Below are 12,540 nucleotides of genomic sequence, written 5' to 3'. Positions count from 1 at the left end.
TAATATTAATAATCCCATGCTTCCGATGTTTAGTGATGCCCATTAACTAGGGAACTTTTCCTAGGTATATTATAGTAAGGACTTCATTATCAATTTCCTCTAGGTTTAGTAGTTTTCAACAAATACCCTACGTTTTTTAACAATGTATATACAATTAGTGTATTACCTTTTCAAGACCGTAGGATTTTCCTTTAATACTACCGTGATATGAGCGATCAGTTATAATCGAAAAATTTGGGATTCATTTACCTCAAAATCGCTTGATGTCCGTCCAGAGTCTCCCTTTCTTCTCTTTCCAACCATTAACGATAGCTCTGTAAAATCTAAGTAGCATCGATTAAATAGGTATTTTGCTACAATTGAAGAACAAAATTCGATTTGAGGAAAAAAATCATGGTCACTGTGATACAATTTTGAAGTTCGATATCGAGTAGGATTCTAATTCAAAGCCTGATAGAGATTCAAATGGCGACTATGGCATTCATGCTTCAACACTCAGGCCGATGGGATATTATTGGCCGATATGTCGATTTCAATGTCGACGGAGTTGTAATCAACATAGAGTCAAGCTACGATGAGTTAATTTCAGTCATTGCTCGGCAATTATCTATAGATACCTCTGTTAAAATAATGGAGATCAAATATATAGTCAATGACAGGTGCCCTCCCATGAAAATTCACAATGATATGGGGCTACGAGTGTATATAGAGACGAAAAGGAACTACAAGGAGTTCGAAATGTATCCATTATGTATAACACTGAAGGAATTCGCACTGGATTGGAATACGACAGACGAGAATAATATTGCAGGGTCTTTTGAAAATACACAATATAGCCTGCTACAATTACCATACAATGTTGATACATTCAGCAGTGTTTTCGAGAAAGTAAAGTTGCTTGAGGTTGATGCATGTGATGACATTGGTGGCTGTGAGTATTTAATAATATCAGACACATTACCTAAAAGTATTGAGGTCGGTCAGATTTACTAAGACAAAGATACGAAACATTACGCAGTTATGAATAAATTCCAATTCAGGGTAAAAAGGTCATGTGAAAACATGTAATTACTTTTGACAAATATACAAATATGATACTTGACTTTGTATTAACATGCAAAGAAATGTATTTAATGTCTTATTGTGTTTCTTATAGTTTTAGTGAAAGAATCCTATAACATTGGTTTTGTTGTTTTAGCATTATATGTATGGTTACTGTATGTAATTTTTTATATGGTAAGTGTATCAATTTCGCATGATGGTTGAGTAAGTATGTTTTTGATAGTTAAGCAGTGCATTAAAGGAATTTTACTATTGTATGATTTTTGTATGTTATTTGTATTGCATCATATATAATGGTTTTATTTCTTAGCTACTGCCTGGAGTGCCTCAACGAGTATTGTGCATAGAAATTTAAGTCTACAAACCTATATAAATCGACCATGTTCAAGGTAAAGGAATTCAACACTGTACACACATGCTCGTTGGTGGATATTATTTATACATGTCGGCAAGCAATTGCCAAGGTTGTTTGGAGTACTACCATGACCAAATATTTAGATCCTAAAATTATATACACCGAAGGACATACAATTCGACATGCTGAAGGAACATGGTGTGAACTTAACATATATGCAGGCTTGGAAAGCACAATAAAATACTTTCCAAATGTTGAGAGGTGATCCAGGTGAGTCTTACAACCGGCTTCCTAGATATTTATACATGTTGGAGAAAACTTACCCCGGATCAGTTGTGAGGTTGGAAAAACATATGATGGGTGCTTTGTGTATGGATTTGTAGCTCTATACACATCAGTAAGGAGTTGGGAGTATTGTAGGTGGCGCGCGCCGTTTTTCCTTCGCGGAAAGCGGGCCTCGACGTCGTGACAACTCTTTTAAATGGGAGGGTACTAAAAGAGAATCGCCACCTAACGAATTAAGGTGCGTTAGGGGACCTATTTTGCAGATAACTCTGATTTAACTAGTTTGTGTCATCAAAGATTGGGTGAGGGCTCAAATTACCTTGAGGAGAAGGTGTTAGGCACTCCTCGAGGTCCACAACGGTGGGTCCCGACCGAACTCGAATTATATGAATTAGTCTAAGGGAAAGGAAGCAATTTGGACAAATAAAATGATTGACTTTAACAAAGGTGGGGGGTCCTAAGTTTTTTAGCCTAAAGGATCACCTCGTGCAACATAAATAATACTTTGTAACTCCCTCAAGATGGGATATTACTCATATGCACAGACTATCATCTCCTGCTACCCGATTATTATTTTTAAGTTATTTACCTAAAACGCACTAGTCAATTCTAAGTCGTACTTTATGCGTGCACTACCCGTCTCATGCCTATGGTCCAGGAGGCATTTGGACCTCTATTTCAGGGGGGTTCTAGACTTTAACTTAGGTTGCTAAAAAATGATAAAAATATGCGACATACAAAAAAAACAAGTTGGGACTTCATGTAAAGGCAATTAAGGGCTCAAGTTAGCCTCCACACACAAACAAACAAATACACGCGGGGCAGTACATAGTTTGAGAATTTGAGACTTAGAGTCCTATATGCATGGATTCTAGGTGATGCCGAATTCAATATCGTATATGTGGTGCTGCTGTCCCAAGTTAACTGATTTGCAGATTATGGAGGTCATGAAACCTATAGACATGCTTTCTAAGCGACTATACAGTTTAGGAGCATTTGGTATTACACGCTGATTATTGAGACTACATGTTGTAGGTTATTAAACATATAGACATGACCTCTAGGTGATTCACGTAGTAGGGTCAATAAAACTTATTGAAAATGCTCAAAATTACTTATGCCTCCTTATAATCGCAAGGATAACAACGTTTGAAGAGTGAGTGGTGATGTCCTATAGGCAAGATTTCTAGAGACTAGTGATTGGAACTAATTCTCATATGTTAGCTCCTACAGGCATGTTTCTAGATGGATAGTATGATGCAATAGCGATTTTAAGTAATTAAAATCCTACGGGCATGATATCTATTGAGCGTGGTGCAGATTGAAAAGACTGTTATTACCATTCATTCCCTATAGGCATGATATCTAATGATAGGACAGAAATAGGCATAGGAGCAGGTAAAATATTTTGTCAAATTATCATGCTTTTGAATAATGTGTAGGTATTAGGCAGGTTAAGTGAAGTATGTGATTTCCTATAGGCATGGTTTCTAATAAGCAGAAATAGAACACAATTGAACCAAGTATTGAAACCATAGGCAGGATTGCTAACATATAATGACTGAACATAATAGGATACCTATAGGCATGATTTCTAATACACGATAACTAAACACACATTATTGAACCTATAGGCAGGATTCCTACCCCATTGATTGCAAATATAAGACAAAAATCTCTTTCCCAATTTTACTAATACCCCAAATGTTATTACAAGAATTATTATAGTCCTAAAATGAATAGAATGAATTACAAAGTAGAATAGCTATAGGGAGCCTACAGCAGGCCCAAAGATACACCCGACCAGGCCAGACCTTCATTCTCATAGTTCATAACAGCCCAAAATTACATCCTCATGGGCATAAGGTAGTCGGGAATCAAGTTATTCACCCAGTGGGCACATGGCAGAGTTGAGCATTAGAACCATGGCCCTAGTGTGTCAGAGTTCCCAAGGGTTTCAAGAACCCAGGGCAGTGCTCACACTAGGGAGATTGATAGGGAAAATTCAGAGAAAGCCTAAGGACCAAATCTTAGTGTGTCAGAGTTCACAAGGATCTCAATTGGACCCCGAGCAGTGCTCACACTAGGGAGGTCAAATGATAGAACCTAAGTAGCCTTGGCTTTCAGCCGACTAAGAATAAGAACTCAAAAGAGAACAGGCAATAAGGGAATAGACTAAGGTTAAGGGACATCACTGAGGGATACAAGCAGATTCAAATTAAGAACATAGAACATGTAGTAGAACATGCTTAGATTTTGAGAACAGACTTAACAAAGTTTCAGAAAAACAAGTTCAACACATAATGCATATACTATCAAGACATGTTTGCAAGATTGATGTACACATACTTATATTTAGAAACAAAAAGGGTTCAAATTATGCTAAGTGTAGATGCTAGTGTCCCAAGAAGGGATCATATCAATTGGCAACAGAACTTAACAGAATGAGAACAAATTAAGGCCACTATTGGGAAGTCAAGACATGGTAGAAGCATACAGGATCAAACATGCTACATGTTATCACAGCAAGTTCAGAAACAAACTTATGCTAAACACTTAGTGAATACCTTCATGCTTAGTCATCTAATCCATAAAAAGGGATATGAAAGCATGTTCAAGTAACAAGGTTAATAGCAAATTTAAACACTAAAGAGATGGCTAAAGTGCAAAGGTTCTAAACATCAGTAACACATAGGCTAGGCAGACTTAAAAAGAAATTAATCAACTTAAAGGAGGTCTAAATATGTCTCAAACTACAAGCGTAATGGCATTTTAGATTAGAAAGGCCTAGAATTGAAGTAAGACAGTCAGGATTGTATACGAGAACAACCCAGAAACATATTGAACAACAACCTTCAGAAGTGAAAACACATGCTAATGACAGGTAAATAGGAATGAAGTGACGAAAGTTCAGCAACTCACCAGTTAAACGAAAAGCAAAAAAGAACAAAGTCCACAGTAGCAAGAACCTAGAATTTCTGGCATTGGCCGTTAAGCGAAGAGACAAGAAAGAACAAAGTACACAGTAACAAGAACCCAGAATTTCTTGCCTTGGCTTTCACCTGGCCGGGAACCAGAATATAGAACAAAAGTATTTAGAGAACAAAGAGCGATAATTTCATTTTTAGTAAACATTCATGATTCAAGTCTGTCCCAAAAAGGGGAATGGGGAGGGGTTTATATAATAGTAGAAATTAACATCCAAACAAAGAAAATCATCAACCAAACACGAGAAAGGAAAGAATCATCGCATGCAATCAAATCAGTAAGGAAAAGAGAAAAATCTCAAACCCTAATTTTAGGGAAAGTGTAAAATCGGCAGAAACCAAAAATAAATAAAAGGTGAAAATCACATGCTGCATAGAATAAGATGAACATAGATAGAAATAACTTTTAAAATCAAAGAATCGAACCAGATTTGGTTCGGTTTAAAAGAATCTAAACCCTAATTTTATGGTGAGTAGGAATCATGGAAATGCATAGAGATTCATACCATAAACGAATAAGAACGAACATAGACAGAAAATGTCAAGGAAATGAACCAGCTTTGGTTCGAAATCGATGAAATCCGCTTGCATGTTTAGGCAAGCGGTATACAGAAGGTTCCAGTACCAAGGGGGAGTCGAATATGGCAAGAAGCGACCATGGAATCCCATGATCGGTGGGATTAGGAGAGAAAACTGGGGGGGGGGGAGATGGCTAGGGTTTGACAGAGAGAGAAGGGGAGTTTGAGAGAGTTCGAGGGCGGTGGGTGAAGGGATGAATGGTTTAGGGGGTTCAGGTATAATTTAAAAGGGCGGGTGTATTATGGGCCGTTGATCTCAGAGATCAACGAACACGATTAGTCGGGGGTTCCGGGTCGGGTTAGTGAAACGGGTCGCGACCGGGTATGGGGTTGGGTTAATTGGTTTGGGCTCAAGGGTTATTGGGCTGGGATTGGGTAGTTAGGTCAGAAATTAAAAGGAATTTAGGGGTAGATTTTAAATACCCAATGTTTAATAAATAAATAATTTATAAAAATAATTAATAAATATCAAAATTATCATTTCTGCATAAAAATAATTAAAATTATTTAACATTATAAAAATATAAAAGTTATTTTTTGCATAAATAATGTAATTATACATGCATATGGGCTATTATTGCAAAATGTGCAATTTGGCCCTAGAAAAATGCAAATGTAATTATAAGAAATGCCCTGAAAATATTTAAACCTCATATTGGTGTAAATGATAAGTTTAGATTATTAAATCATCATAAAATAATTTGGAGGATAATTATTGGATATTTATACAATAAAAATACAAAAATAAATTGGTTTAAAGTCTTTAAAAATCATGGAAAATTATGAAAATACTTGTGTATGCTTGTAAATCAAATGATGATGCATATGTACTATTTTGAAGGTATATATATATATATATATATATATATATGAAAAATATGAGGGAAAAATCGGGTATCAACAGCTGCCCCTCTTTACACGGGAAGGATGAAAGAGTTGTCGGGTAAAGAAATGATGACCGATTTTGACCGAATGGGGTGATTGAAAAGATATTGGCCGGACTCTCTTTGAGCTGCCTACATATCCCTGATTTTACAGGAATCAGGCCATGTGTAGCTCTGGATCCAACGGTGGAATAAGTCGACGGAGTTATTGTAAGAACGGACAAGATATTATGGATAGGACAATATCGGGATTGGGAATGGATGTGTCTGAGAATGGTTATGGATATTTGAACGGCTATGGTGATTGGTTACGTTTAAAATAATTGAAGGATATGAACGTTGATTGGAAATTGGAGCGAAGATTGCTCCCGTTAAGAGAACGGTTACTTCTTGGATCACCTGCAAACTCATATATATATATATATATATATATATATATATATATATATATATATATATATATATATATATATATATATATATATATATATATATATATATATATATAATGCAAGAATTTAAACATGATGCAAATTCCCTCTGGACCATGGAGATCGTCTTTGGACGGTGAGGATGATGTCCCGGGCCATGAGTTGTGAGATAGGGGATTCGCAGGTGATGAAATGATGTTCTCGGGCTATGAAGGTGGTGCCTCTGAACCATGATGCCTTTGAATAATGATGTGCAATATTAAGAGATCCTCAGGCCATGGCATGGTGTCTTCCGGCTATGAAGATGATGCCTTCGGACTATGACGCCCTTGAAAAATTTGCCTATGTATCAGCCCATGAGATGCAAAGACATGATGCTTGAGATAAGACAAGACAGAGCTTAGTCTTGTGTAAGGTCGGAGGCAGAGCTCAGCCTCGAGATAAGAGAATGATGCAAGGTTTTTGGAATAGAGCAACATTTATGGTCATACAAGGAGAGACAATGCTTAGTCTCGTGGGAGGGGGGAGGCAGAGCTTAGCCTTATGCAGTTGAGAGGAAGGGCTTAGCCTCATGCAAGATTTGAGACAATGTTTAGTCTCATGCAATGGGAAGGCAGAGCTTAGCCTTATGCAATTAAGGAGGCAAGGCTTAGCCTCATGCAAAGATTTGAGACAATGCTTAGTCTCATGCAATGGGAAGGCAGAGCTTAGCCTTATGCAATTAAGGAGGCGGGGCTTACCCTCATGCAAGGTTGAGATAGTGCTTAGTCTCATACAATGGAAGGTAAGGGCTTAGCCTCATGCAAGATTTGAGACAATGCTTAGTCTCATGCAAATGGAAAGCAATGCTTAGCCTTATGCAGTTGAGGAGGCAGGGCTTAACCTCTTTCAGGATGGAGACAATGCTTAGTCTCATGCAGCGAATAAATAATAAGTGATAGCGGAGTATTTCTTAGCCGTGGATGAGTTCGATAGCCTTGTTGTTGTGAATACAGTGATTCTAAGGTGCGCATGTACTGGCGACTATCTCTTGTTCCTGCATTCAAAGAAAAATCGTGAGTTTTGCGGGGGGAGGGGGGGTTGGTTCGTGCCTTTGTCTGCTTGCTTTGCTTTGTTCTGCATTAAAATCCTGTCCGAGTTACCATGGGTAGCATCTGGCTAAGAATAAAGTTTTTGAAAACAATATGCATGCATAGTTATTGAAAACATAGTACTGTGCAATTTAAAAATTGATTAGATGAACCAATAATTGCGACACTATTAGAGACATTGTGGCCTTCTTGCCATAGAATTTTGAGTGTCCTCAAAATTCTGCCCCAGTTACCTAGACGAATCTCTGGCTGTTCTGCATACAGTGTCGTTGGCTGAACTTGCTTCGGAATTTTGAGGGTCATCCTCAAAATTCTGCCCCAGTTTCCGATTATGGGGAAAATGGAAATTTTATTGAATTGTGACCGAACCCACAGGGCTGCCTACGTATCCCCTCTTAAATGGGAATCAGGTCAAGCGTAGTTCAGTTACATCATATGCAAAAAGTTTAGACATAGTATCTTTTGACTGCGTCTGAATTAATAGGCTTTGGCCAAATTTCTCCATCCATCTCTGCGAGTATGAGTGCTCCTCCTGTTAGTACCATGTGAACCATATAAGGCCCTTGCCAGTTGGGTGAGAATTTTCCTTTGGCTTCATCCTGATGTGGAAAGATCCGTTTCAGCACTAGCCGCCCCGGTGTGAACTGTCTAAGTTTAACCCTTTTGTTGAAAGCTCTGGACATTCTGTTCTGATAAAGCTGACCATGACACATCGCATTCATTTTTTCCCATCAATGAGAGCTAACTGCTCGTAGCGGCTTCTTATCCATTCCGCATCACTAAGCACAACTTCTTGTATAATTCTCAAGGAAGGAATTTCTACCTCGGCGGGGATGACGACTTCAATATCATAGACCAATAGGTAAGGAGTTTCCCTGGTTGACGTGCGGACTATGGTACGGTATCCCAATAAGGAAAATGGTAACTTCTCGTGCCACTACATGTGATTCTCTACCATCTTCCTTAGTATCTTCTTAATGTTCTTGTTGGCGGCTTCCACAGCTCCATTCATTTGGGGTCGGTATGTTGTGGAGTTTTTGTGCTTGATCTTGAAGGTTTCGCACATGGCTTTCATTAGATCACTGTTGAGATTAGCGGCATTGTCAGTGATGATGGATTATGGAACCCCGAATCGACAAACAATATGGTCCCTGACAAAATCTGTGACGAATTTCTTTGTTACAGCTTTGTAAGATGCAGCTTCAACCCACTTTGTGAAATAGTCGATAGCCACTAGAATGAACCTGTGCCCGTTTGAAGCGGTGGGCCCGATTGGTCCAATGAAATCCATTCCCCAGGCAGCAAAAGGCCAAGGTGCGCTGGTTGCATTAAGTTCATGTGGAGGTACCCGTATCATATCTGCGTGTATCTGGCACTGATGACATTTCTAGACATACCGGATGCAGTCTGTTTCGATAGTCATCCAAAAGTATCCGGCTCTGAGTATCTTCTTGGCTAGGACGAAACCATTCATATATGGGACGCAGGTTCTGGCTTGTATCTCTTCAAGCAGTTTGGAGGCTTCTTTGGCGTCAACACACCATAATAGCCCCAGATCAGGAGTTCTTCTATACAAAATTCCTCCGCTTTGGAAGAAATGGTTTGGGCAACCTCCGAAGTGTGCGTTTCTAGGTGTGGTTTGCGTGCTCTGGATATTCTCCTTTTGTCTAATATTCCCTGATATCATGGAACCATGGATTCCCATCTGTTTCTTCTTCAACATGAGCACAGTAAGCCGGTTGATTATGGATTCTTACCGGAATGGGATCGATGAAGTTCTTGTTCGAGTGTTGTATCACGGAGAACAAAGTGGCCAATGCGTCTGCGAACTCATTCTGGATTCTCGGGACATGTCTAAACTCTATTTTCGTGAACCTCTTCATCATCTCTTGCACATGATATAAATATGGTAATATCTTGGTATTCTTTGTAGCCCATTCTCCCTGCACCTGATGTACCAGCAGATCTGAATCGCTAATTACCAGTAATTCCTGGATATTCATGTCAACGGCCAAATTGAGCCCTAATATGCAGGCTTCATATTCCTCCATATTATTGGTGCATGGAAACCTGAGTTTTGCCTCTATCCGGATAATGTTGACCGGTTTCTGACACCAAAACGGCTCTGATACCGACTCCTTTAAAATTTCCAGCTCCATCAAAAAACATTCTCCAACCGTCGTAGGATTCAGCAATATCTTCTCCTACGAAAGACACTTCTTCATGAGGAAAATACGTTTTCAGTGGTTCGTATTCTCCTCCTATAGGATTTTCTGCAAGATGATCTGCTAATGCCTGTCCCTTGACTACCTTCTGAGTTACATAGATGATGTCAAACTCACTCAACAATATTTACCATTTGGCCAGCTTTCCTGTAGGCATAGGCTTCTGAAAGATGTACTTCAGTGGATCTATTTTCGATATGAGATATGTGGTATAAGCACAAAAGTAGTGCCTCAATTTCTGGGCTATCCATGTTAGAGCACAACAAGTGCGTTCTAGCAGAGAGTATCGTGCTTCATAGGGTGTGAACTTCTTGCTTAGATAATATATGGCCTGCTCTTTTCTCCTTATCTCGTCATGTTGTCCCAAGACACAACCGAAAGCCCCATCTAGTACGGAAAGGTAGAGTAGTAGTGGTCTACCAGGTTCTGGCGGGACTAGGACTAGTGGTGTGGACAGGTATTCCTTGATTTTATCAAAAGCCTTCTGACAGTCTTTAGTCCAGCTAGTGGTGGCATCCTTTTTCAGCATTTTGAAAATTGGTTCACTTATTACAGTTGATTGTGCTATGAAGCGGCTGATGTAGTTAACATGTCCCAAGAAGCTCATCACGTCTTTCTTCTTCTTTGGAGGCGGAAAATCCTGGATAGTCTTGACCTTTGGTGGGTCTAACTCAATTCCTCGGCGGCTGACGATGAACCCTAATAACTTTCCTGCGGGGATCCTGAAGGCATATTTTGCGGGATTCAATTTCAAATTGTACCTCCGAAGCCGATCAAAAAATTTCCTCAAGTCTGCTATGTAATCTGTACTCTTCTTGGATTTGATGATGACGTGATCCATATATACCTCTATCTGCTTGTGTATCATGTCGTGGAAAATAGTTGTCATGGCCCTGACTTTCCCATCCTTCTTCGGAACTGGCACGATGTTAGCCAACCAAGTTGGATATCCAACCACTCTGAGAACCTTAGCTTTGATCTGTTTGGTGACTTCTTCTTTGATTTTCAAACTCATATCTGGCTTGAACTTTCTGAGATTCTGCTTTACTGGAAGACACATTGGGTTGGTAGGTAGTTTATGAGCCACTATAGACGTGCTCAAACCGGTCATATCATCATAGGACCATGCAAAGATATCCTTATATTCCTTCAGGAAACGAGTGTATTCTTCTTTCTCTGATGGTGACAGGTGAATGTTTCCTTGACTGTTTCGGAGTCTCCTAGATTAACTGTTTCAGTCTCATCCAAACTGGACTTAGGCTTGTTTTTAAATTTTTCCACTTCTCTGACAATTTCCTCGGGCATTATATCCTCTTCCAGATCCTCTGAATCATTATCCTTATGTTGCGTTGTCTCATTACATGTCACAGTCGTAAGTTCATCGGGATAGGTAATAATAATGTTGTAAAGAAAAAAAAAACGTAAAGAATAATAATAAATACTAAAAGTAGCAATGCATTTAGATAAATCTTGAAAACGTCAAACATGTGCGTCTCGATGACCCGAGCAATTATTTCAAACAAAACATTCTTAAAACGAAATGTTGAAAACGTCTTAAATTCTCATAAAAATTGCTTTTAAAATAAATGATGCTAATTGCCAGGCTACCCAAGAACTCGATGGGCCCTTGATGGTGCAACAGTCCAGTTCTTGAGAATAACTCCCTTCTCCAAGGCCTGAATAATGAGGCCTTCCTCCTCAACTATCGCACTGCAATCCGTGTCTCCATCATCCAGAAACAGATTCCTTATACCGATTAGAACTTCATCTTCTTCGGACTCCCACATCATGTCAGCTTTGGTGAAATGACTGGCTAAAAAAATTCGTAATGGTAAGAGCCTAAATATATCCCCAGCAGAGTCGCCATGCTGTCGCGCCACTTTTTTCCTTCGCGGAAAGCAGGCCTCGACGTCGTGATAACTCTTTTAAATGGGAGGGTACTAAAAGAGAGTCGCCACCTAACAGATTAAGGTGCGTTAAGGCACCTATTTTGCAGATAAATCTGATTTAACTAGTTTGCATCACCAAAGATCGGGTAAGGGCTCAAGTTACCTTGAGGAGAAGGTGTTAGGCACTCCTCGAGGTCCACAACGGTGGGTCCCAGCCGAAATCGAATTATATGAATTAGTCTAAGGTAAGGGAAGAAATTTGGACAAATAAAATGATTGACTTTAACAAAGGTGGGGGGTCCTAAGTTTTTTAGCCTAAAGGATCACCCCGTGCAACATAAATAATACTTTGTAACTCCCTCAAGATGGGGTGTTACTCATATGCACAGACTATCATCTCCTGCTACCTGATTATTATTTTTAAGTTATTTACCTAAAGCGCACTAGTCAATTCTAAGCCGTACTCTATGCGTGCACTACCCGTCACATGCCTATGGTCCAGGAGGCATTTGGACCACTATTGCAGGGGGGGTTCTAGACTTTAACTTAGGTTGCTCAAAAATGATAAAACTAAGCGACATACAAAAAAAACAAGTTGGGACTTCATGTAAAGGCAATTAAGGGCTCAAGTTAGCCTCCATACACAAACAAACAAATGCATGCGGGCAATACATAGTTTCAGAATTTGAGACTTAGAGTCCTATATGCATGGATTCTAGGTGATGCCGAATTATCGTATATGTGGTGTTGTTG

The sequence above is a fragment of the Nicotiana tabacum genome, chromosome 12, assembly GCF_000715075.1.
Source record: "Nicotiana tabacum cultivar K326 chromosome 12, ASM71507v2, whole genome shotgun sequence".
Taxonomy (NCBI): Eukaryota; Viridiplantae; Streptophyta; class Magnoliopsida; order Solanales; family Solanaceae; genus Nicotiana; species Nicotiana tabacum.
Note: the sequence above shows the minus strand (reverse complement) of the source record.